The sequence below is a fragment of the Pseudophryne corroboree genome, chromosome 2, assembly GCF_028390025.1.
Source record: "Pseudophryne corroboree isolate aPseCor3 chromosome 2, aPseCor3.hap2, whole genome shotgun sequence".
Taxonomy (NCBI): Eukaryota; Metazoa; Chordata; class Amphibia; order Anura; family Myobatrachidae; genus Pseudophryne; species Pseudophryne corroboree.
The window spans coordinates 1,039,377,383-1,039,402,946 of record NC_086445.1 but is presented as its reverse complement, the minus strand read 5'-3'; the positions used below and the strand labels follow the sequence as shown (position 1 = coordinate 1,039,402,946).

Here is a 25,564-nt window from a genome sequence, read left to right as displayed (position 1 = left end):
TTGCAGGAGAAGTTCCGCCTGGCTTAGAGCATTGTAGATTGCTCTTAGTTCCAGAATGTTTATGTGAAGAGACTTTTCCAGACTCGTCCATACTCCCTGGAAGTTTCTTCCTTGTGTGACTGCTCCCCAGCCTCTCAGGCTGGCGTCCGTGGTCACCAGGATCCAATCCTGAATGCCGAATCTGCGGCCTTCTAATAGGTGAGCCTTCTGCAACCACCACAGAAGTGACACCCTTGTCTTTGGTGACAGGGTTATTCGCAGGTGCATCTGCAGATGCGACCCTGACCATTTGTCCAACAGATCCCTTTGGAATATTCTTGCATGGAATCTGCCGAATGGAATTGCTTCGTAAGAAGCCACCATTTTTCCCAGGACTCTTGTGCATTGATGTACTGACACTTTTCCTGGTTTTAGGAGGTTCCTGACCAGATCGGATAACTCCTTGGCTTTTTCCTCTGGAAGGAAAACCTTTTTCTGAACCGTGTCCAGAATCATTCCTAGGAACAGCAGACGAGTTGTCGGGATTAAATGGGATTTTGGAATATTCAGAATCCACCCGTGTTGTCTTAGCACCTCTTGAGATAGTGCTAAAGCTGTCTCCAGCTGTTCTCTGGACCTTGCCCTTATTAGGAGATCGTCCAAGTATGGGATAACTAATACGCCTTTTCTTCGAAGAAGAATCATCATCTCGGCCATTACCTTGGTAAAGACCCGAGGCGCCGTGGACAATCCGAACGGCAGCGTCTGAAACTGATAGTGACAGTTTTGAACAATGAACCTGAGGTACCCCTGGTGTGCGGGGTAAATCGGAACGTGTAGATACGCATCCTTGATGTCCAAGGATACCATAAAGTCCCCTTCTTCCAGGTTCGCTATCACTGCTCTGAGTGACTCCATCTTGAACTTGAACTTTTTTATGTAGAGGTTCAAGGACTTCAGATTTAGAATAGGCCTTACCGAGCCATCCGGCTTCGGTACCACAAATAGAGTGGAATAATACCCCTTTCCTTGTTGTAATAGGGGTACTTTGACTATCACCTGCTGAGCGTACAGCTTGTGAATGGCTTCCAACACCCTCTCCCTTTCGGAAGAGACGGTTGGTAAGGCAGACTTCAGGAAACGATGAGGAGGATCCGTCTCTAATTCCAACCTGTACCCCTGAGATATTATCTGCAGGATCCAGGGGTCTACCTGCGAGTGAGCCCACTGCGCGCTGTAATTTTTGAGACGGCCCCCCACTGTCCCCGAGTCCGCTTGAGAGGCCCCAGCGTCATGCTGAGGTTTTTGCAGGAGCCGGGGAGGGCTTCTGTTCCTGGGAAGGAGCTGCCTGTTGGTGTCTCTTCCCTCTTCCTCTGCCTCGTGGCAGGTACGACAAGCCCTTTGCTCTCTTATTTTTGTAGGAGCGAAAAGGCTGTGGTTGAAAGGTCGGTGCCTTTCTCTGTTGGGGAGTGACTTGAGGTAAAAAAGTGGATTTCCCGGCAGTAGCCGTGGCCACCAAGTCTGATAGACCAACTCCAAATAACTCCTCCCCTTTATACGGCAAAACCTCCATGTGACGTTTTGAATCCGCATCGCCTGTCCACTGTCGTGTCCATAAGGCTCTTCTGGCTGAAATGGACATAGCACTCACCCGAGATGCCAGTGTGCAAATATCCCTCTGTGCATCACGCATATAGATAAATGCATCCTTTATTTGTTCTAACGACAGTAAAACATTGTCCCTATCTAGGGTATCAATATTTTCAATCAGGGATTCTGACCAAACTACTCCAGCACTGCACATCCAGGCAGTTGCTATAGCTGGTCGTAGTATAACACCTGCATGTGTGTATATATTCTTTTGAATAACTTCCATCTTTCTATCTGATGGATCCTTAAGTGCGGCCGTCTCAGGAGAGGGTAACGCCACTTGTTTGGATAAGCGTGTGAGCGCCTTGTCCACCTTAGGGGGTGTTTCCCAGCGCGCCCTAACCTCTGGCGGGAAAGGGTATAATGCCAATAACTTTTTTGAAATTATCAACTTTTTATCAGGAGCAACCCACGCTTCATCACACACGTCATTTAATTCTTCTGATTCAGGAAAAACTGTTTGTAGTTTTTTCACACCATACATAATACCCTGTTTTACGGTATCTGTAGTATCAGCTAAATGTAACGTCTCCTTCATTGCCAAAATCATATAACGTGTGGCCCTACTGGAAAATACGTTTGAATTTCTACCGTCGTCACTGGAATCAGTGCCCGTGTCTGGGTCTGTGTCGACCGACTGAGGCAAAGGGCGTTTTACAGCCCCTGACGGTGTTTGAGGCGCCTGGACAGGCATTAATTGATTGTCCGGCCGCCTCATGTCCTCAACTGACTGTTTAAGGGAAGATAAACCATCACGTAATTCCACAAATAAAGGCATCCATTCTGGTGTCGACCCCCTGGGGGGTGACATCTGCATATTTGGCAATTGCTCCGCCTCCACACCAATATCGTCCTCATACATGTCGACACCACGTACCGACACACACCGCAAACTCACAGGGAATGCTCTAATGAAGACAGGACCCACTAGCCCTTTTGGGGAGACAGAGGGAGAGTCTGCCAGCACACACCACAAAGCGCTATATATACAAGGGATATCCTTATATTAAGTGCTCCCTTATAGCTGCTTTAATATATATATATATAGCCATTAATGTGCCCCCCCTCTCTGTTTTACCCTGTTTCTGTAGTGCAGTGCAGGGGAGAGACCTGGGAGCCGTTCTGACCAGCGGAGCTGTGACAGAAAATGGCGCCGTGTGCTGAGGAGATAGGCCCCGCCCCTTTTTCGGCGGGTTCTTCTCCCGCTATTTTTCCAGTCAGGCAGGGGTTAAATATCTCCATATAGCCCCTATGGGCTATATGTGAGGTATTTTTAGCCTTGTATAAGGTTTATATTTGCCTCTCAGAGCGCCCCCCCCCAGCGCTCTGCACCCTCAGTGACTGCCCAGTGAAGTGTGCTGAGAGGAAAATGGCGCACAGCTGCAGTGCTGTGCGCTACCTTATGAAGACTGAGGAGTCTTCAGCCGCCGGTTTCCGGACCTCTTCACGCTTCAGCATCTGCAAGGGGGTCGGCGGCGCGGCTCCGGGACCGGACTCCACGGCTGGGCCTGTGTTCGATCCCTCTGGAGCTAATGGTGTCCAGTAGCCAAGCAGCAAATCCACTCTGCATGCAGGTGAGTTTACTACTTTCCCCCTAAGTCCCACGTTGCAGTGATCCTGTTGCCAGCAGGACTCACTGTAAAGAAAAAAACCTAAACTAAACTTTCTCTAAGCAGCTCTTTAGGAGAGCCACCTAGATTGCACCCTTCTCGTTCGGGCACAAAATCTAACTGGAGTCTGGAGGAGGGTCATAGGGGGAGGAGCCAGTGCACACCACCTGACCTAGTAAAGCTTTACTTTTTTGTGCCCTGTCTCCTGCGGAGCCGCTATTCCCCATGGTCCTTTCAGGAACCCCAGCATCCACTTAGGACGATAGAGAAACTACAGGTAGTTTTTTATCACCAAATATAATACCCTTTTTAACGGTACTTGTACTATCAGAAATGTAACGTGTGGCCCTACTGGAAGTCACATTCGTCTCTTCGTCGTCGACACTGGAGTCAGTATCCGTGTCGGCGTCTGTATCTGCCATCTGTGATAGCGGGCGTTTTAGAGCCCCTGATGGCTTTTGAGACACCTGGACAGGCACAAGCTGAGTAGCCGGCTGTCCCATGTCATCAAACTTCTTATGCAAAGAACTGACACTTTCAAGTAATTCCTTCCATAAGCCCATCCACTCAGGTGTCGACCCCCTAGGGGGTGACATCTCCACTACAGGCAATTGCTCCGCCTCCACATCATTTTCCTCTTCATACATGTCGACACAGCCGTACCGACACACAGCACACACACAGGGAATGCTCTGATAGAGGACAGGACCCACCTAGCCCTTTGGGGAGACAGAGGGAGAGTATGCCAGCACACACCAAAGTGCTATATATATACAGGGATAACACTATATAAAGTGTTTTTCCCCTTATAGCTGCTGTTTTTATTTATACTGCGCCTAATTAGTGCCCCCCTCTCTTGTTTTATCCTTTTCTGTAGTGCAGGACTGCAGGGGAGAGTCAGGGAGACGTCCTTCCAGCGGAGCTGTGAGGGAAAATGGCGCCAGTGTGCTGAGGAGAATAGCTCCGTCCCCTTCTCGGCGGACTTTTCTCCCGCTTTTTTCTATATTCTGGCAGGGGTTAATATACATCCATATAGCCCTGGGGGTTATATGTGATGTATTTTTGCCAGCCAAGGTGTTTATATTGCTGCTCAGGGCGCCGCGCCCCCCCAGCGCCCTGCACCCTCAGTGACTGGAGTGTGTGGTGTGCATGAGCAATGGCGCACAGCTGCAGTGCTGTGCGCTACCTTGGTGAAGACGGATGTCTTCTGCCGCCGATTTTCCGGACTCTTCTTGCTTCTGGCTCTGTAAGGGGACCGGCGGCGCGGCTCTGGGACCGGACTCCGAGGCTGGGCCGGTGTTCGGTCCCTCTGGAGCTAATGGTGTCCAGTAGCCAAGAAGCCCAAGCTGGCTGCAAGCAGGCAGGTTCGCTTCTTCTCCCCTTAGTCCCTCGATGCAGTGAGCCGGTTGCCAGCAGGTCTCACTGAAAATAAAAAACCTAAAACTAACTTTTCCTAAAAAGCTCAGGAGAGCCCCCTAGATTGCACCCGTCTCGGCCGGGCACAAAAATCTAACTGCGTCAACTATGGGTGGGTTTTCCCATTTTTTTCCTATCCTCCTCAGGGAAGGGAAAAGCAAGCAGAACCCTTTTTGGGATCTGGAATTTTTTCTCCAGATTTTCCCAGGATTTTTCACATAGAGCGTTTAATTCTTTAGACGCAAGGAAGGTTAGCAAGGCTTTATTATTGTCTGCGAAGTAAGCCTCCTCAACCTGCTCAGGGGGTGTTTCAGTAATGTTTATAACACATCCCTAATGGCCTCAATCATGAGCTGCACCCTCTTTGCAAGGGATGCCGCCTTCCTCAGCACATCCCTATCACCGTCTGCCGTGTCAGAGTCGGTATCCGTGTCGTCTTGCATAATCTGGGCAAGTGCACGTTTCTTTGGGCATATACTAGGGGCTTTAGAAGGAATAGGAACAGAACCTGACCAAACTGCCATAGAATACTTCAAAACCCGAGTTTCAGTCTCAGTATGAGTTACTCTAGTAGAAATCTGAGAGAGCATTCCCTTAATGGAAGTCAGCCATTCTGGCTCAGATATACAAGCCTGAGACAAGACATTACATTCCTGGGTACATGGAATGGATTCCGCTGGAGATTAAACTTCCTCTGCAGCATAAGACAGAGTCCCTGGACATAGCTATGTGAGAGAACATACACCCACACAGTAAAGTGTCGGGCACAGTTTTCTCCCCCAAGTACCTTCAGAGAAACACAGAGCTTGGAGCCAGCACACACACTGCGCTTCACTAGGTAGTTATAAACCAAATACCTGGCGCTGACTGTGTACCCTTAAAAGGCTACACAGTAATTTAAAGCCTCCGCCTCACCCACCCACCCCACTTCTACAACCCACTGATACCGCACAGGATAGCTGGAGTCGTGTGGAGGGACAGCACTCCCTCCCTGTCAACTTCGCTGTAGGTGTATCTGCAGGGAGAAAACGGCGCAGGAAGCCGCTCAGTCCGCTCTGCCCCCTGAACATGGCGCGTCTTACTGCACTTTCAAATCTTTATACTAGCCTGAGGTATGGGCTAGCAGCGTTACCGAGGTCCCTGATAGTTCTGAGTTACCAGTGTAGGGTATTTGCGCTGGCTCAGGGCACCCCTCATGACACTGCACTGTGTACCGCTGAGCTCTCCGGAGCGCAGTTAGTACTGCTCTCCTACCCTGTTGCCGCCATTCACACCGGCTCTCCGCTTGTCAGGTCACTGGTGACACCACCGGAATCTTCTGGCTGTTATGGGGTGGCGGCATGCTGTGGGAGTGAGCGGTCGCCTCGGGCGGCTAACGGTCATCACCCTCAGGAGCTTAGTGTCCTGTCAGCGGAGATAGTGGCCATTAACCTCTCAGGGTTGGACACTACTCCCCCCCACCCCCTAAGTCCCACGAAGCAGGGAGACTGTTGCCAGCAGCCTCCCTGTGCCTAACTCAGAAAAATAATATCACTAGAAAAACTCCTACGGAGCTCCCCTAGCTGTGACCGGCTCCACTGGGAACATTTTCTAAACGGAGTCTGGTAAAAGGCGCATAGAGGGAGGAGCCAGCCCACACTATTAAACTCTTAAAAGGCGCCAGTGGCTCCTAGTGGACCCATCTATAGCCCATGGTACTAATGTGGACCCTAGCATACTCTAGGACATAAGAGAAATTGATGTTTTATCCATCTTGGATTTCACTCATCCCTTTTTCAGACACGAGACACGTCAAATTTCCGGGTCTCAGTCCATCCTTGGTAATGAGCAGGGTCTGAGACCCAGGAAGAACGTTCACATTTACTGTACCTAAATCCTATGTTGATGCGCATTTGCATGCAAAAACCAAGGATTTTGACATTTGAAAGGGTTATCAGACCGACCAACCCTACCATCTTCCCAACAAACACATGGAAAGTTGAGCCCTCCGCCTTCAGACCTCCCCGGATACCCTTTCAACATCCAAGCACATTGTTCCAAAAATATCTCAAAAGGCAAAAAGGTGACTATAATCCTCACCCAAATCTGGACAGGATGGTGCTATCTGCATACCCATGGCACACATATGTGCTGGACAATGGATGGGACATAAAACCCCTTCCTCCACAGTGCCAGATATGCCCCCAGTGCAGATACACATAACCCCCCCCAGTGCCAGATATGCCCCCAGTGCAGATACACATAACCCCCCCCCACACAGTGCCAGATATGACCCCAGTGCAGATACACATGCCCCCAGTGCAGATAAACATAACTGCCTTCCACAGTGCCAGATATGCCACCAGTGCAGCTATACACCCCACAGTGCCAGATATGCCCCCAGTGCAGCTATACATCCCACAGTGCCAGATATGCCCCCAGTGCAGCTATACACTCCCAGTGCCAGATATGCCCCCAATGCAGCTATACACCCCCAGTGCCAGATATGCCCCCAGTGCCAGATATACACCCCCAGTGCCAGATATACACCCCCAGTGCCAGATATACACCCCCAGTGCCAGATATACACCCCCAGTGCCAGATATGCTCCCAGTGCAGCTATACACCCCCAGTGCAGCTATGCACACCGTGCCAGATATGCCCCCAGTCCAGCTATACATCCCCAGTGCCAGATATGCCCCCAGTGCCAGATATGCCCCCAATGCAGATACACATAACCCCCCCCCCCCCACAGTGCCAGATATGCCCCCAGTGCAGATACACATAACCCCCCCCCACAGTGCCAGATATGCCCCCAGTGCAGATACACATAACCCCCCCCCCACAGTGCCAGATATGCCCCCAGTGCAGATACACAACCCCCCCCCCCCACAGTGCCAGATATGATCCCAGTGCAGATACACAAAACCGCCCAGTGCCAGATATGCCCCCAGTGCAGCTATACACCCCCACAATGCCAGATATGCCCACAGTGCAGCTATACACCCCCACAGTGCCAGATATGCCCCCAGTGGAGCTATACACCCCCACAGTGCCAGATATGCCCCCAGTGCAGCTATACACCCCCAGTGCCAGATATCCCCCCAGTGCAGCTATACACCCCCAGTGCCAGATATGCCCCCAGTGCAGCTATACACCCCCAGTGCCAGATATGCCCCCAGTACAGCTATACACCCCCAGTGGCATATATGTCCCCAGTGCCAGATACACATATCCCCCAGTGCAGAGACACATATCCCCCCCCCCCCAACAGTGCCAGATATGCCCCAAGTGCAGATATACATCCCCAGTGCCACATATGCCCCCCAGTGCAGCTATACACCCTCAGTGCCAGAAATGCCCCCAGTGCAGCTATACGCCCCCAGTGCCAGATACACATTACCACCCCACAGTGCCAGATATGCCCCCAGTGCAGCTATACACCCCCAGTGCCAGATATGCCCCCCCCCAGTGCCAGATATGCCACCCCCAGTGCCAGATATGCCACCCCCAGTGCAGACACACAACCCCCCCCCAGTGCCAGATGACCCCAGTGCAGATACACATGCCCCCAGTGCAGCTACACATAACCGCACCCCCCCCAGTGCAGCTATACACCCCCCAGTGCTAGATATGCCCCCAGTGCAGATACACAACCCCCCCCCCCAGTGCCAGATATGACCCCAGTGCAGATACACATGCCCCCAGTGCAGATACACATAACCGCCCCCCAAGTGCCAGATATGCCCCCAGTGCAGCTATACACCCCCAGTGCCAGATATGCCCCCAGTGCCGCTATACACCCCCACAGTGCCAGATATGCCCCCAGTGCCGCTATACACCCCCACAGTGCCAGATATGCCCCCAGTGCCGCTATACACCCCCACAGTGCCAGATATACACCCCCACAGTGCCAGATATACACCCCCAGTGCCAGATATACATATCTCCACAGTGCAGATACACATACCTCCCCCCACAGTGCCAGATATGCCGCCAGTGCAGCTATACACCTCCAGTGCAGCTATACACCCCCAGTGCCAGATATGCCCCCCAGTGCAGCTATACACCCTCAGTGCCAGATATGCAACCAGTGCAGCTATACACCCCCAGTGCCAGATACACATTACCACCCCGCCCCCCCCCCACAGTGCCAGATATGCCCCCAGTGCAGCTATACACCCCCCCAGTGCCAGATATGCCCCCCAGTGCCAGATACACATGCCCCCAGTGCAGATACACATAACCGCCCCCCCCCCAGTGCCAGATATGCCCCCAGTGCAGCTATACACCCCCAGTGCCAGATATGCCCCCAGTGCCGCTATACACCCCCACAGTGCCAGATATGCCCCCAGTGCAGCTATACACCCCCAGTGCCGCTATACACCCCCAGTGCCAGATATGCCCCCCCCAGTGGAGCTATACACCCCCAGTGCCAGATATGCCCCCAGTGCAGCTATACACCGCCAGTGCCAGATATGTCCCCACTACAGCTATACACCCCGCAGTGCCAGATATACACCCCCAGTGCCAGATATACACCCCCAGTGCCAGATATACACCCCCAGTGCCAGATATACCCCCTGTGACAGGACGGTCCCGTACGAAAGCACTCGCCGCTTTCGCGCCCCGTCGGCTGCGCACAGAATGGAAGGTCAGGTCACACGAGGCCTGACCACATAGGAGATTCCCGCTTACCGTCAGTAACCGCCTGTTACTGACTCCACCCACTGCGTTGTGGGCGGGTTTATGCTGCCACCCCTAAACTCCTAACCTGCCATGGCGTTTGGAACCACGGTTCTGCTCTGTATATGCCGACGCACTGCCTTACCACACCTGTGTGGTGTTGACGAATCACCACTAGCCACTTGCTAGGCCTCTGCCGGTAGCTGGCGGAACTTGGAGACGTTAGGTGCTTCCCTGGACAGCCGGAGGACGGGGCTATGGTTGGCATAACCTTGTAGGTCACAAGATGAAGCAATCTTCTTCAGGCAATGATGTTTATTTGCTCAAATATAACCTTTAAAAAGGCTCCTCCCTATTGCTAGGAGCAACAGCATACAACAAGATGTTTCAGCAGAATAAAGATGGTACAATACCATTTCCATGGGCCAACTGCCCTCCTTTTATCCCACTCCAATACACATTACCACAGGGGGTAAGCCCGCCCTGTGGTGTACAACCAATCAATGTTTACCCATGAGCTGTGCATGCCTTGGTCACATGCACAGCTAACATTGTTCTCTATGGACAGTGGGGAGTGGTCACTCTCCTATGACTGTCCCATCCTGGAGGATAAGGATACGCCCCCGATGCCGTTCAGTCTAGGCTGGGGGAAGTTTTCCGTCCTAAAACTGACTTCCAGAAACTTGCCCGGGACCTAGCCCACTGCCTGCAGCCTGGATTTGGGCTCCAGAGCTGGGCAGCCTAGCTCCCCGGTCCAGGTTTCCAGGCTACTACGGGTGATCTCCAAGGAGCTCCAGGAAACCACTCAGCTTGTTTCAAAGCTGAGCTCCTTCTCTCTCTCCCAATGCCCCTTCAAGTGTGAGGCTGGATGGGAAAGTATTCAGTTTTTGGGGAAAAGGTCTGGGAGAATCCATCAGCCTGCACAGCCACGGATTCCCCCCTCACAACCAAGTAAGTACATTTACCTTTAAATACATCACATTTAAAATACACTGTACATTCCTTTTAAATATACACTGAGCATGTGCCCTGCACAGGCTCTACATACCCAGGCACTGCATGTTATTACATTTAAAACAATGGGGTAAATTTACTAAGACAGGAGATCTATTTAAGATGGGATGTTGCCCATAGCAACCATTCAAATTCTACGTCTCATTTATCTAGCACCTTCTAGAAGATAATACCTGGAATCTGATTGGTTGCTATAGGCAACATCCCATCTTGAATAGAACTCCCATCTTAGTAAATTTACCCCAATGTCTTTGTTTTTCTACATACTGTCCCCTAGTCCTGCAGCCTGTCTGTGCTGGAGGTATGGGGCTGGCTGGCTTCCCCCATCCTCCAGCCTGTCTGCCTGCCACTGGGGTCCAGGGAGCTGGCTTTCCCTGTCCCCCCAGTGGGGCACTCACTTTGTGGCCTCGCTGCACGGAGCGGCACACCCCCCTGATCCGAAGCCCGGCGGCCCGGGACACTTGTCCCGGCCGCTGTGGCTCTGTCTCTGTTGCAGCATGGTGCCGGACCCCAGCACTTACCAACCTAATTATCCCCCCGCCGCTAGGGAGCCGGCTAACCCGGAACCCCATGAGCGGCGCACTCTGGTGGCCTCGCCGCGCAGGGGGCCGGCTAGCCCGGTCCCCTGTAAGCGGCGCTGAGATCTGGTGCCCTCGCCGCAGCGTCCGGCAGGGAGCCGGGCTGCGACGCACCCCCCCTTTCCACCCAGCGGCCCGAGACGTTCGTCCCGGCTGCCACCTCTTATGGGCAGAGCCCCCCCCAGCAGAGGCAACCACGGAGCGTGCTGCAGCGGGAGCTGAGCTCCCACTTGCAGCGGCTCACCCTTCTCCTCCCTGGCGCACACACAGCTCAGTACGCCGGGGGGCTGTGCTCACCGCTGCCGGCGGCGCACACCCGATGGCAGCAGCGGGAGCTGATCTCCCGGCTGCAGCAGTCCCCCTCTCCCCCGGCGCGCACACTCTGCTCAGCGCGCCGGGGGCTGCCCTCACTGCCGTGGTCTCCGGAGAGATCCGGGACCACGGCACACATTTAAAATTACATTTTTTTTTTAAACATTACTAAACACCTGGCGCCTAGCGCCCTATAGATTTTGAATATGGCGCAAAGCGCCCATTGTCCGGTTAATGGCGCCGGGCACTAGGAGTTAACCCCTTCAGTGCCGCTGCGCCCATTTTACACGTGGCCTGGAGCCTCTCCGGCCACACCCCTAGTGCAACTATACACCCCCAGTGCCAGATATGCCCCCAGTGCCGCTATACACATCCCCACAGTGCCTGATATCCATAACCACCGCCGCCCCCCCCACAGTGCCAGATATGCCCCCCAGTGCAGCTATACGCCCCCAGTGCCAGATATGCCCCCAGTGCAGCTATACACATGCCCCCACAGTGCCAGATATGCCCCCAGTGCAGATACACATAACCACCCCCCCCACAGTGCCAGATATACGCCCCCAGTGCCAGATACACATATCCCCAGTGCCAGATATGCCCCCAGTGCAGATACACAACCCCCCCCAGTGCCAGATATGCCCCCAATGCAGATACACATAACCCCCCCACAGTGCCAGATATGCCCCCAATGCAGATATACACCCCCAGTGCCAGATATACACCCCCCCCCCCACAGTGCCAGATATGCCCCCAGTGCAGATACACATAACCCCCCCCCCACACACACAGTGCCAGATATGCCCCCAGTGCAGATACACATAACCCCCCCCCACAGTGCCAGATATGCCCACAGTGCAGCTATACACCCCCAGTGCCAGATATGCCCCAGTGCAGCTATACACCCCCCAGTGCCAGATATGACCCCAGTGCAGCTATACACCCCCCAGTGCCAGATATGACCCCAGCGCAGCTATACACCCCCCAGTGCCAGATATGACCCCAGTGCAGCTACACACCCCCCAGTGCCAGATATGACCCCAGTGCAGCTACACAAACACCCCCCACAGTGCCAGATATACACCCCCAGTGCAGCTATACACCCCCCAGTGTCAGATATGACCCTAGTGCAGCTATACACCCCCCCCCAGGGCCAGATATGCCCCAGTGCAGCTATACACCCCCCCCCCCAGTGCAGATAAACATAACCAACCCCCCCCCACAATGCCAGATATGCCCCCAGTGCAGCTATACACCCCCCAGTGCCAGATATGCCCCCAGTGCAGCTATACACCCCCCAGTGCCAGATATGACCCCAGTGCAGCTATACACCCCCAGTACCAGATATGCCCCCAGTGCAGCTATACACCCCCAGTACCAGATATGCCCCCAGTGCAGCTATACACCCCCAGTACCAGATATGCCCCCAGTGCAGCTATACACCCCCAGTACCAGATATGCCCCCAGTGCAGCTATACACCCCCAGTACCAGATATGCCCCCAGTGCAGCTATACACCCCCAGTACCAGATATGCCCCCAGTGCAGCTATACACCCCCAGTGCCAGATATGACCCCAGTGCAGCTACACAAACACCCCCCACAGTGCCATATACACCCCCAGTGCAGCTATACACCCCCCAGTGTCAGATATGACCCTAGTGCAGCTATACACCCCCCCTAGTGCCAGATATGCCCCAGTGCAGCTATACACCCCCCAGTGCCAGATATGCCCCCAGTGCAGCTATACACCCCCCAGTGCAGCTATACACCCCCCAGTGCAGATACACATAACCACCCCCCCCCCCCACAATGCCAGATATGCCCCCAGTGCAGCTATACACCCCCAGTACCAGATATACCCCCAGTGCAGCTATACACCCCCAGTACCAGATATGCCCCCAGTGCAGCTATACACCCCCAGTACCAGATATGCCCCCAGTGCAGCTATACACCCCCAGTACCAGATATGCCCCCAGTGCAGCTATACACCCCCAGTGCCAGATATGCCCCCAGTGCAGCTATACACCCCCAGTACCAGATATGCCCCCAGTGCAGCTATACACCCCCAGTGCCAGATATGACCCCAGTGCAGCTATACACCCCCAGTACCAGATATACCCCCAGTGCCAGATATGCCCCCAGTGCAGCTATACACCCCCAGTGCCAGATATGACCCCAGTGCAGCTATACACCCCCAGTGCCAGATATGACCCCAGTGCAGCTATACACCCCCCAGTGCCAGATATGCCACCAGTGCAGCTATACACCCCCCAGTGCCAGATATGCCACCAGTGCAGATACACATGCCCCCCGCCCCCCCCCAAACCCGCGCAACTGTCCTGTGTCCAAACGGCGCGCACACACCAGTGGAGGCGCATCCAAAGTCAGGACGCCACTGCACCCCCGCTGAACACCAGGCCCCGGAACACTGTACTCTCCCCTGCCTGTCCCGCTCAGCACCTGAGGCCACGCACACTGAACACCCCCTTAGCCTGCCCTGCTAAACACCCGGGGCCCCGCACACACTATACAGTCCCCCAGCGCTCACCTCACTCCCCGCCACCTCCTGTGTCACACAGCGCCGCCAGCCACGCCAGTCAGTAAGAGCACCACACGCGGCGGAGGCGGAGACTGCGCGACTACACGGAGGAGGGGGCGGAGACCAGTCGGGGTCACGTGGATGTTTTGTCTCTTATCACTGAGGCGCACAGCGTTGGGTTCCCGCCGCGGCCTCGGGATTTCTCCTGACGTCACCAAGTCAGGTGACACATGTACGGCAGTAATGGCGGCGGCCGCTCACACACAGCGTCTTCCTCACACACCGCCTGCCCCCCCCCTCCCCCTCCCCCTCCCCTCTGCCCAGCAGCAGCTTATTGTCCGTCACTGACCCGGAGCCAGATCCCCGTGTCCGGGCCCAGTGTAGCACCAGCCTGTGTAATGCGCCTATACACCCCTGTCACAGTGCTATGTGGGTGAGTGGAGGCCGCCATTGTGCAGCATCTCCTCCCATTAGTCAGTCTGGGGTTGGAATTTGTAAACAGCACGAAACAAGGAGAACCCTGTGTGGGGAGACACGTTATTATAATAATATGGCGCCACAAGGGATCCGCTGCACCCCATTACAGAGTGCATAAAACAGGAAGCTAGTGACTTACAGGTGAAGCCAATACAGGGCACATAAACATTGCTATCTATATATATATATATATATATATATATATATATATATATATATATATATAAATATATCAAGCAAGAATCCGGCCCTCAGATAGTCTCCACAAATACCTTTATGTCTAAACTAGATTAAACAAAAGAGAGCGCTTAGATAATATATACCAATTTATTATTGGATAAAACACTTAGAATGTAATATACTGATCATTTAAAATATGAATGTATGAAACCGCACAAAAGGGAACCATTGAACTAACAATGATAAATACTTATATTCCCAAGTGATTGCGGGAAGGAGAACGTTCTCAATGTAACTGAGAGAGGCTATGTTCAATGTCCCACCAAGCACGTGATAGCTAATGAGCAAAGCAATAGAACCATGGCAGGTCCACTTGATCCTCTTGAAAGATAAGTAACATTTGTAGAAATGCAGTATGAATACAACCGAATCCTCCCACAGCGAGTTCAGCTGGGGGCTAGGTCCGGAATCTAGGTGATCGTCCCCTGCCCGGTAAGATAGAGAATTTTATTGTCTGTCTTTTCCGTTCAGGGATTGCGATTACTACTAGATCTGAACTCATTCCGTGTTCCGGGAACACGTGACCAAAAATACAATCCAAGTCCGGGACTTGGCAGAAAAGAAACTTGTTTTCTTAAAGGCGCCGGGCGCCACATACAGGTATCAGGGATACCAGGACCAGGGGTCCACGAAATCTTTAAAGGCACAGGTATCAGGGATACCAATAGATGGACCAGAAATCCAAATAACAACGCCTCCTCGATTTGATCACCTAAATGTTTGTATGTTTGTCTTATAAGTACTTATATTGTAATTTTTTTCTATTAAGGACACTCCGTGAACGGTTGGTAAGTGCACGGGCGCTGAGTCTCAGAGGACATTGTTGTTTACAGTGATTTTAAGTACATTTGAAAGTTGATTTGTAACAAATAACATTGTCCACGATTGCAGAGATATTAATTGTACGGGTAGTAAGTGTACGTACATTTGGTATCACAAGTTGTGCTGTTATTCCTTATCTTTTGTACTCACCCTCCTCCCTCATGTGCTTACCCTTTTCTTACTTTAATAATCTTCAGCTGCACCAAATCCAGCAGCCTTCTGCCACCTGATACTTATTCCAGTGTCATCTGCTGATGTAGCTATGTTTATTTACCCTGTACTTGTCCTATATTGTAGCCAACTGTAAGTTGCTGTTTTCCTAGTTGATTATTTGCTTATGTACTCTGTAATTGGGCGCTGCGGAACCCTTGTGGCGCCATATAAATAAAGGATAATAATAATCTTCTCTGTTCTGTCTCTGGTAGTTTATGTAGGAATGTGTAATCCCACATGTTACCAATGATTTATGATCAGATCAGCTGAATGCATACATAGACTATTGTTTCCCTTCCCTGTTATTTGTGAATTCTTTTAGAAATATATTGCGTGGGTGATAAGTGTACACGCATTATATGACAGTGTGTTCGGAACAGTCTATGTTTTTATGATAGGATTGTTGTTGCTTCACTTTAAAATACGTTAGTTACTTGTTGATAATATGAGATCAGACCAGAGTAAAGAGATTGAATACCCCCCTCCCCTCCCCTCCCGGGGGAGACCTGCAAGGAATGTGCTGCTCGTCTCTCCCAGCAGCAGTAATTTGCAAACAGAAACCTAGTGAGAATGTGATTGAATTCTGGAAGTGATTTAAAAGTGTTGGTCAGAGGAGGCAGGTCTCACCCTAGTTAATACCGACGACTTACTCATTTCTACATTTATAAACAACTTGTTGCCAACAGTGTAATTAACTGTAAAACAGAGTGTTTCCAGTTCGACCTCTGATAATTTTAAAGATTTTGAAAAACATTTATATGAAAAGAAAGCAGCAGGTTGTTTTGAAATGAGGAAATCTGTCAGTACAGGAACCCTCACCCCCAGCGGGACATCCCACAGAATAGGGGGCCCCCTGCACCTCCGAGCAGACGACATACATCCTGCTTTAATTGCGGCAAGGATGGACATTGGGCTAGGGACTGTCCTTACCCCCTTAGCAAACTTAAACAACCACTGCTGCCTGAACCTGCCCACACTAACAATACTCCCAGAGACGCCCCAAGGTTCCAAATTGACTGACAGGGACAGCCCCGCTGACGGGGCCCGGAGGAGAGTGTCCCGACTTTCATGCAGCTCACTGGTTACTGGAAGGACAGTGGAGCCACCACCAGTGTCCTGTGTAGGGACCAGTACCATGAATCCTTAAAAAAAAAGTCCGCTCCTTCAATGGGAATTAATGGGATACCCACAAAAGCCTATATTACCGACGCCATCAGTATAGAAACTTTGAAGGGCGTTTATATGGGAAGACACAACTTTACTGTAATACCTGAATGCCCAATAAACCTACTGGGAAGAGATCTTCTCAGCCGTCTTGAAATCACAATTAGTCCCTCTGCCTCAAGTAGCGGCATGGATGTTGTATCACCTCATTTACCTGTGTGGGTAAACCTTGACACACCACCTGAGTTAGAGACTGTAAACCCCCAGGTATGGTCAGAGGGGCCCTATGACACTGGCCTAATATCTTGTACCCCCTACAAGGCCACACTGAAACCTGATGTACACCCCTTTACCATAAACAATATCCATTGTCTAAAAGAAAAAATAGAAGGTCTTAGACCTATGGTACAGCAATTTTTAGAGCAAGGCATTCTTAGACATGTAGTATCCCCATACTGCACACCAGTTAACCCTGTAGCAAAAGTAGATGGGACTATAAGGTTTGTGCAAGATCTTAGAGCAATTAATCAGCTAATTGTTCCCATTGCACCAATTGTACCTGATGTAAACTCACTCCTCTCAGCCATCCCTGTAGATGCTGCATTTTTTTCAGTGATTAATTTAAAAAATGCATTTTTCAGCATACCAGTGGACCCCCAAACACAGTTACTTTTTGCTTTTTCTTTTGAGGGCAAGCAGTTAACATGGTGCAGATTACCACAGGTATGTTTATTCACCTGTTGTGTATAGCATTGTACTCCAAGCCACATTGGTTCCCTGGCACCCCCCCTATGGTTCTGTCCTGCTACAGTATGCAGATGATCTGCTTCTCTGTAGTCAAACTGTTAAACTGGCTCTGTGAATGTGGACACAAGGTGTCTAAAAGCAAAAATGCAATGGTGTAAAAAAGCATGTTGATTATCTGGGTTTTGTACTCACAGAGGGAGAAAGGAAAATCAGTCCACAACGCATTCAGTCTGTATTGGGCCTGGTCACCCCAACTCCTCAGAAGGAAATGTTATCCTTTCTGGGCATGATTAATTATTGCAGACAGTGGATATCTGATTGTTCCTACTATGACAATATCTTGAGACAAGCCACTCTCAATAACAAACCTAAACAGATTCAATGGTCACAAGAAATGTTAACTGCATATGAAAGTCTAAAATGTATGTTGGTAAAAAGTCCGGCATTGAGCCTCCCAAACTGTACTGCCGTTTCATTTATATGCAAGGGACAACTGTAAAACCATGGCGGGGGTACTAACTCACATGGAGGCAAACTGCGCCCTGTGGTATTCCTGTGTCGGTCCAAGGTATGCCTGCCTGCCTGCCTCAGAGCACTGGCAGCTTGTGCAATGGTGGCTGAGATGGCAACTACACTCACCTTAGGTCACACAACAATTCTACACACAACACATGATGCAGTAGCAATACTTAACGGCTTGCATACACAGCATATGTCGGCCCAACGCCTTAGTGGGTATGAAGTCCTATTGCAAAGCAGCCCATCCCTCATCATCAAATATGCAAACACGTCATCAGGCCCAGCACCCATTCTTAATGCACTCCTAGGACAAAAGGGTCCCCAAGATGACATACCTGACGACCATGACTGCTCAGCATCAATAGAATCAGAGACCTCCCCGAGATTAGACATGTCCCCTGTGCCAATACCCGGTTCAGACAATGTCTTTGTTGATGGCTCCTGTAGCAGACCAAATGACTCCACATACCAAGCAGGTTATGCCGTTGTGCGCCTGCCCAGTGACATTCTTGAAGCAAAGCCCATACCTTACCAATCGGCACAGGCTGCAGAGCTTATAGCCCTTACCAGAGCCTGCCAAATGTACCAAAACAAACCCGTTACAATTTACACAGACTCCAAATATGCCCATGGCGTTGTCCACGACCATGGAGTTATTTGGGCAAGAAGAGGCTTTGTAGGAGCCGATGGAAAAGGCATTTCCCATGCACAACTTATCACAAACCTCCTCCATGCCATCACACTGCCCTCTGACATTGCAATTTTGCACTGCAGGGCCCATACTGGTGGCAAGGACGACATATCAGAAGGAAATGCCCTTGCTGACAGAACTGCTAAAGAAGCAGCTCTACAACCCATTGCCCAGTCCCATATGACTGTCATGACCCCCCCCTGCCATTAATGATCAATATCTTATCACGGAACTACAGGCCACAGCCTCCAACAAGGATTTGGATGACTGGATATATCCTGTATTGCAGAAAAATCCCAAATTAGGATTAATCTGCAAAGAGGGGAAACCTTGTATACCCCAAACAAGTGCCCCTTTGTTCATTGCTCACTACCATGGGGTAGGACAAACTTAGGAAGGCCACAGGAGGTACCTTCCACAAATGGAAACAGGTCCTTCCCATTATCTTAGCAGAAATCAGAATGACCCCACAAAAGACCCTAGGTTATTCACCCTTTGAAATACTTATGGGTAGTCCTTTCCCACACCTTGGGCTAAGAAACCATTAATAGTCCAGGAAGGAGATTTAGAATTGATAAAGGAAGAATATGTTAGGTCCCTTATAACGAAACTAGATGAAATTGAACACAAGGTTGTTTGTAAAAATCCTTCTAACCCACAGGAACCGACACATCCTTTTCAAGTCGGAGACAAAGTCGTTGTGAAAGTGCTCCCGAGGAATAAAGGTCCAGGAGATTTCACCTATGGTCCAGAGACGGAAGTCGTGGCAGTGACCAGGACGGCTGTCCTTACTGAAGACGGGCCCACGTGGATACACGCATCCCGAGTAAAGAAGATACCCAGCCCAAATCGCGAAGCAAGTCAAGGAGATTCCAGCGAGGTACTAACCGGGGCAGACAGCCCTGACCTCCAACATGGAGAAGCAGACGATGCAGAAAAAGAACAAGATGCCTACCTATGGCCAGGGGACTATGTTGACAATCCTAATGGTCCTCACTTGCCAAGCTACAGCTGAAGTAGACATTACACAAAACTCTGGCATTTGCACATTCTGGTACAACTCCTCCAACACTGAGGTTGCTACTTATAAAATAGACTTTTTGCAATTTTGGCCCATGCCTCAGAAAACATTATGAATGGGGATGTGACCAGTATGGAACACGTAATACCCCCAATGAAGCTTATATTTGTGTTACTAGTAAATATTGGGGTGATAAATGTGCGTATTGGGGATCAGTGGGATGGAATTCTGGTCATAGTTATGGATACCAGCCCAAGGAGGCTCTCTCAAGTAAAGACAAATATGGTGAGTCCCTGCTTACCCGTCTTACCCTTTATAGACAAAACAGATGTGATAGTAAATTCATATTAAGCATAAGACATCCCCAGTCTACTGATGCAGGCACCTATGTCCTGGGTGAATCCTTTTTTATAAATCCATCCCTTACACAATTCTTGTTACAGGATATGTTTAACAATGAAAAGTATGCCCAGCTCAAGTCCCCTAAACCACGCCCCAACCTCTTGAGACCTCATATAACTACCTTCCAGGAAATGATTGCTATAGACAACCCCACTTTTGAAGACACTATGGCCATTGAAACTGGGTTTTCAGATATTAATCTTTGGGTAGAATGGATGAGATATAATGCCAAGAAACATAATATGACTAATTGTTATGTATGTGGTAAATCCAGACCCCATCTGGGAACAGTCCCTCTAAATATCCCCTTAGACCAAGAAAGCTGTTTCTTTAGTTTATACAATGACACAGAAACTAATGAAGGTTCCCCTACCTCAAACACTGCTCCCACACATAGAAGAAAAAGGGAAACTCCAGTAGGTAGCTTCGATCCACATGTTTATATTGACACAATTGGGGTCACAAGAGGGGTGCCAGACGAATTCAAAGCTAGAAATGAAGTATCTGCAGGATTTGAATCCTTAATCCCTATAATAACTGTCAATAAAAATGTTGCATGGATCAATTATATCTACTATAATCAGCAAAGATTTGTAAAAGACACAAAAGATGCTCTTAAGGGTCTTTCTGAGCAACTGGAAGCCACTTCCCAGATGACATTCCAAAACCAAATGGCCCTTGATATGATACTAGCAAAAAAGGTGGTACTTGTGTTTACATTAGTAAGGTAGAAGGGTGTTGTACCTATATACCTGACAATACTGGCCCTAATGGTAAAGTTACCTTAGCCATAAAAAAACTAGATGATTTATCCATAGAGCTAAAAAAAAGAATTCAGGTATTGATAACCCATGGAGCCAATACTTTGGTTGGTTTGAAAATTGGAAACAGGGTCTTGTTCAACTAGGAATCTATATATTGATTGTGATAGTAATTTTGTGTGTTGTTTTCTTTTGCATTATACCCTGCTGCAGAAAACTCGCCACAAAAGGTATTGAAAACTCGCTTATGTATGAAGCCGTCCTTACAATCCCTCCTAACTCCCCTGCAGCCTATAAGCAATACCTAACTGAATATAGAAATAAAAAGCTCTATGAAAAGAATCATGTTATATAAATATATGATTCTAAGAGGGGATTGAAGGGTTAAATATGTTATATGAACTGTTATGGGCTTGAATAGATACGTACCACTTTGTACAGGGTACCTTTATCTCTTCATACAATACAAGGCTTGTCTGTGTCTCCTCTTTAGGGAGTGTTACATTCCAGACTAAACCTGTTATCTCTATTTCTACTTCTGTTACCAATCTTCCCAGAGGTTTTTGTATTCTGCCCAGTAACTACTAACGAGCCAATAAGAGTGTAACACATGTTAGTTACACCCATGTACGTTGTCTTTATATACCTTTGTTAACCTTATAATAAAGCAGAGTAATTCTTAACCATTGACTCGTGTGTTTCATATTACGTTAAGTTTTGCTCTGACTGGTACCAGAGATGATTACATCGAGGAGGCACAAAAAGGGTTAATTCCCTTCAGCTACAACCCCCCAGCCGCAATCCAACAGTGTGGTATCTCACCGCTGTAGATGAAAAGAGTGGTGGTCCGCTTCCAGAACTCCTGGGCAATGCGGTAAACACAGGCGCGGCGGTCAGATGCGGACAACGTCCCAGCAAGGGAGACGGGGGGGAACCCACACCACGGCTGGAGCTGGTAACTGGAGGTGGTAATAAAGGTGCTGGATCAGCGCTGCGGCTGTAAAGTGCAGTAGTCGGGGCTCACGATGATGCGGTTAACGTCCCTTATCCTTAACGCGTTTCTCCAACGTAGGGCAAGTCGGTTTCATCAGAAGGTTACACAAATACCTTGCCCGCTGCACTCCGAATAGGCTGCACTGCATACAAATATTTCCAATGGCGGCACTCGGGACGAATTTCATAAAAGAATCACTGACGCATGATGTAGTTTATCAACGTTTCAGTGCTGCTGCACATTTATCAAGATGTGTCACACTATACAAATAAATAATACAATAAAAACTTATTGACGTCACATATCGCTCGCTCAGTGACGTCACACCTCCGCCAGCCCTGCATGAAGGTCGTGGACAGTCCACATCCTTCATACATGCCCTACCGACAGCGACGATCGTTGCCGACACATGGGGCCGCGCATTGGTCGTCGCTGGCGGCATACACACTTGACGATAAAATGAGCAACGTCGCTCAAGGAGGGGGGAAATGAGCGACGTCGCTCATTTTATCGTTAAGTGTGTATGGACCTTTAGTTAAAATTTCATTATAGTTATATAGTTGCATTAAGTGTCATTAAGATGTATTACATGTGCTTTATGTGCTGGGTTATGTGATTTGAAGTTGATTTGTTTGTGGTTGCTCTGCAACAGGGTTGCCGGGCTGTCTGACGTCACTTTCCTGCGTCACCGGAGTTTCTGACGGTGAGGCGGGAAGCGGCACCAGAGACGTCCGTTCACTGAGTCTATTTAAGGGGTAAGTTTTTATTGTATTATTTGTATAGTGTGACACATTTTGAGAAAAGTGCAGCAGCACTGAAACGTCGGTAAATACATCATGCGTCAGTGATTTTTTTATGAAATTCGTCCCGAGTGCCGCCGTTGGAGATAAAAAAAAAAAAACAATATATATATATATATTATAATATAATATATGTACACACAAGTACAGTAGGGTACAAGTGCAGGGTCTATAAACATTTCTGATAAAAATAATATGCATCATGCCTATATTCTGTGTGTACTAGCGGCCCTATCTGCATCCGAAATAAAACGTTACATTGTTTTCCAGCAGAGCATTTTGCATGCAGATACAGCCACAGTCTCACACACATAATATAGGCATGCGGCATATCATTTTAATCAGCAGAAACTGCTTGTGCGTCCTATCACATTACTTTGCGTCTAAGACGCACTTTTGCTGAAAAAGGCAAAAAAAGACCGAATCCCGTTGCGGCATGGTGTGACTTCAAGGGCTGTTTAGCGTGACTGCAGCAAGCATGTAGGAGGACACATCTGTAAAAATATCAAGGATTTTAACAAAGTCCAGGAGGGAAGCAGTCTCCAAATGAAGAGAAGCAATAGGACACGAGGACATGCACTGAGACCAAAGGGAGGGGGGGGGGGGGGGGGGGGGGTTCAGGGGAAATTTGAGGAAATATTACTTCACAGCAAGGGTAGTGGACAAGTGGAATAGCCACCCATCAGAGGTGGTAGAGGCTAAGACAGAAGAGCAATTTAAACATGCATGGAATAGACATGAGGATCTCCTTACAAAGAAATAAGGATCAAATAAGGTTTACGATAAAAATATGGTTAAAAAAAAAGGGGCAGACTAGATGGGTCAAGTAGTTCTTATTTGCCGTCAAATTCTATGTTTCTCTGACGTCCTAGTGGATGCTGGGAACTCCGTAAGGACCATGGGGAATAGCGGCTCCGCAGAAGACTGGGCACAACTAAAGAAAGCTTTAGGACTACCTGGTGTGCACTGGCTCCTCCCCCCATGACCCTCCTCCAGACCCCAGTTAGATTTTTGTGCCCGGCTGAGCTGGCTGCACACTAGGGGCTCTCCTGAGCTCCTAGAAGAAAGTATAGTTTAGGTTTTTTATTTTCAGTGAGATCTGCTGGCAACAGACTCACTGCAACGTGGGACTAAGGGGAGAAGAAGCGAACCTACCTGCTTGCAGCTAGCTTGGGCTTCTTAGGCTACTGGACACCATTAGCTCCAGAGGGATCGGACACAGGACCCGACCTCGTCGTCCGGTCCCGGAGCTGCGCCGCCGTCCCCCTTACAGAGCCAGAAGCAAGAAGGTGGTCCAGAAAATCGGCGGCAGAAGACTTCGGTCTTCAACAAGGTAGCGCACAGCACTGCAGCTGTGCGCCATTGCTCCTCATGCACACCTCACACTCCGGTCACTGATGGGTGCAGGGCGCTGGGGGGGGGGGCGCTCTGAGCAGCAATATTAACACAGTGGCTGGCAAAACTACACCATATATAGTCCTAGAGGCTATATAGGTGTAAATTAACCCCTGCCAGAATTCCAGAAAAAGCGGGAGAAAGTCAGACAAAAAAGGGGTGGAGCTATCTCCCTCAGCACACTGGCGCCATTTTCTCTTCACAGTGCAGCTGGAAGACAGCTCCCCAGGCTCTCCCCTGTAGTTTTCAGGCTCAAAGGGTTAAAAAGAGAGGGGGGGCACTAAATTTAGGCGCAATATTGTGTATACAAGCAGCTATTGGGAAAATCACTCAGTTATAGTGTTAATCCCTGCATTATATAGCGCTCTGGTGTGTGCGGGCATACTCTCTCTCTGTCTCCCCAAAGGACTTTGTGGGGTCCTGTCCTCAGTCAGAGCATTCCCTGTGTGTGTGTGGTGTGTCGGTACGGCTGTGTCGACATGTTTGAGGAGGAAGGTTATGTGGAGGCGGAGCAGATGCCGATAAATGTGATGTCGCCCCCTGTGGGGCCGACACCAGAGTGGATGGATAGGTGGAAGGTATTAACCGACAGTGTCAACTCCTTACAGAAAAGGCTGGATGACGTAACAGCTGTGGGACAGCCGGCTTCTCAGCCCGCGCCTGCCCAGGCGTCTCAAAGGTCATCAGGGGCTCAAAAACGCCCGCTACCTCAGATGGCAAACACAGATGTCGACACGGAGTCTGACTCCAGTGTCGACGAGGTTGAGACATATACACAATCCACTAGGAACATCCGTAGCATGGTCTCGGCAATGAATAATGTGTTACACATTTCTGACATTAACCCAAGTACCACTAAAAAAGGGATTTATGTTTGGGGAGAAAAAGCCAGTGTTTTGTTCCCCCATCAGATGAGTGAATGAAGTGTGTGAAGAAGCGTGGGTTCCCCCGATAAGAAACTGGTAATTTCTAAAAAGTTACTAATGGCGTACCCTTTCCCGCCAGAGGATAGGTCACGTTGGGAGACATCCCCTAGGGTGGATAAGGCGCTCACACGTTTGTCAAAAAAGGTGGCACTGCCGTCTTAGGATACGGCCACTTTGAAGGAACCTGCTGATAAAAAGCAGGAGGCTATCCTGAAGTCTGTATATACACACTCAGGTACTATACTGAGACCTGCAATTGCCTCAGCATGGATAGTGCTGCTGCAGCGTGGTCTATTGCCCGGTCAGGACGGGAATACTATTTTGCTAACCATAGAGCATATTAAAGACGTCGTCTTATATATGAGGGATGCACAGAGGGATATTGGCCGGCTGGCATCCAGAATTAATGCAATGTCCATTCTGCCAGGAGGGTATTAGGGACCCGGCAGTGGACAGGCGATGCTGAAGGCACATGAAGATTCTGCCTTATAAGGGTGAGGAATTGTTTGGGGATGGTCTCTGGGACCTCGTATCCACAGCAACAGCTGGGAAAGAAATTTTTTTACCTCAGGTTTCCTCACAGCCTAAGAAAGCACCGTATTATCAGGTACAGTCCTTTCAGCTTCAG

At 49.8% G+C, this 25,564-nt stretch overlaps 1 protein-coding gene and 1 long non-coding RNA gene across 2 annotated transcripts in view; one reads left to right on the top strand and one right to left on the bottom strand.

Annotated features, from left to right (window-relative positions):
* LOC135050358 (oocyte zinc finger protein XlCOF7.1-like) overlaps positions 1–13,879 on the bottom strand; it is a 44,898-nt gene extending 31,019 nt beyond the window's left edge. Inside the window, exon 1 of the mRNA XM_063956815.1 lies at positions 13,774–13,879. The gene's annotated coding sequence lies outside the window, so the exon portion shown is untranslated. The remainder of the gene's footprint in view (positions 1–13,773) is intronic.
* Positions 13,880–14,007: 128 nt separating this feature from the next.
* On the top strand, positions 14,008–21,504 carry LOC135050359 (uncharacterized). Its single transcript, XR_010241605.1, has 2 exons — positions 14,008–14,197; positions 19,299–21,504. It is a non-coding gene; the product is annotated as an uncharacterized LOC135050359 (long non-coding RNA).
* Positions 21,505–25,564: the final 4,060 nt, after the last annotated feature.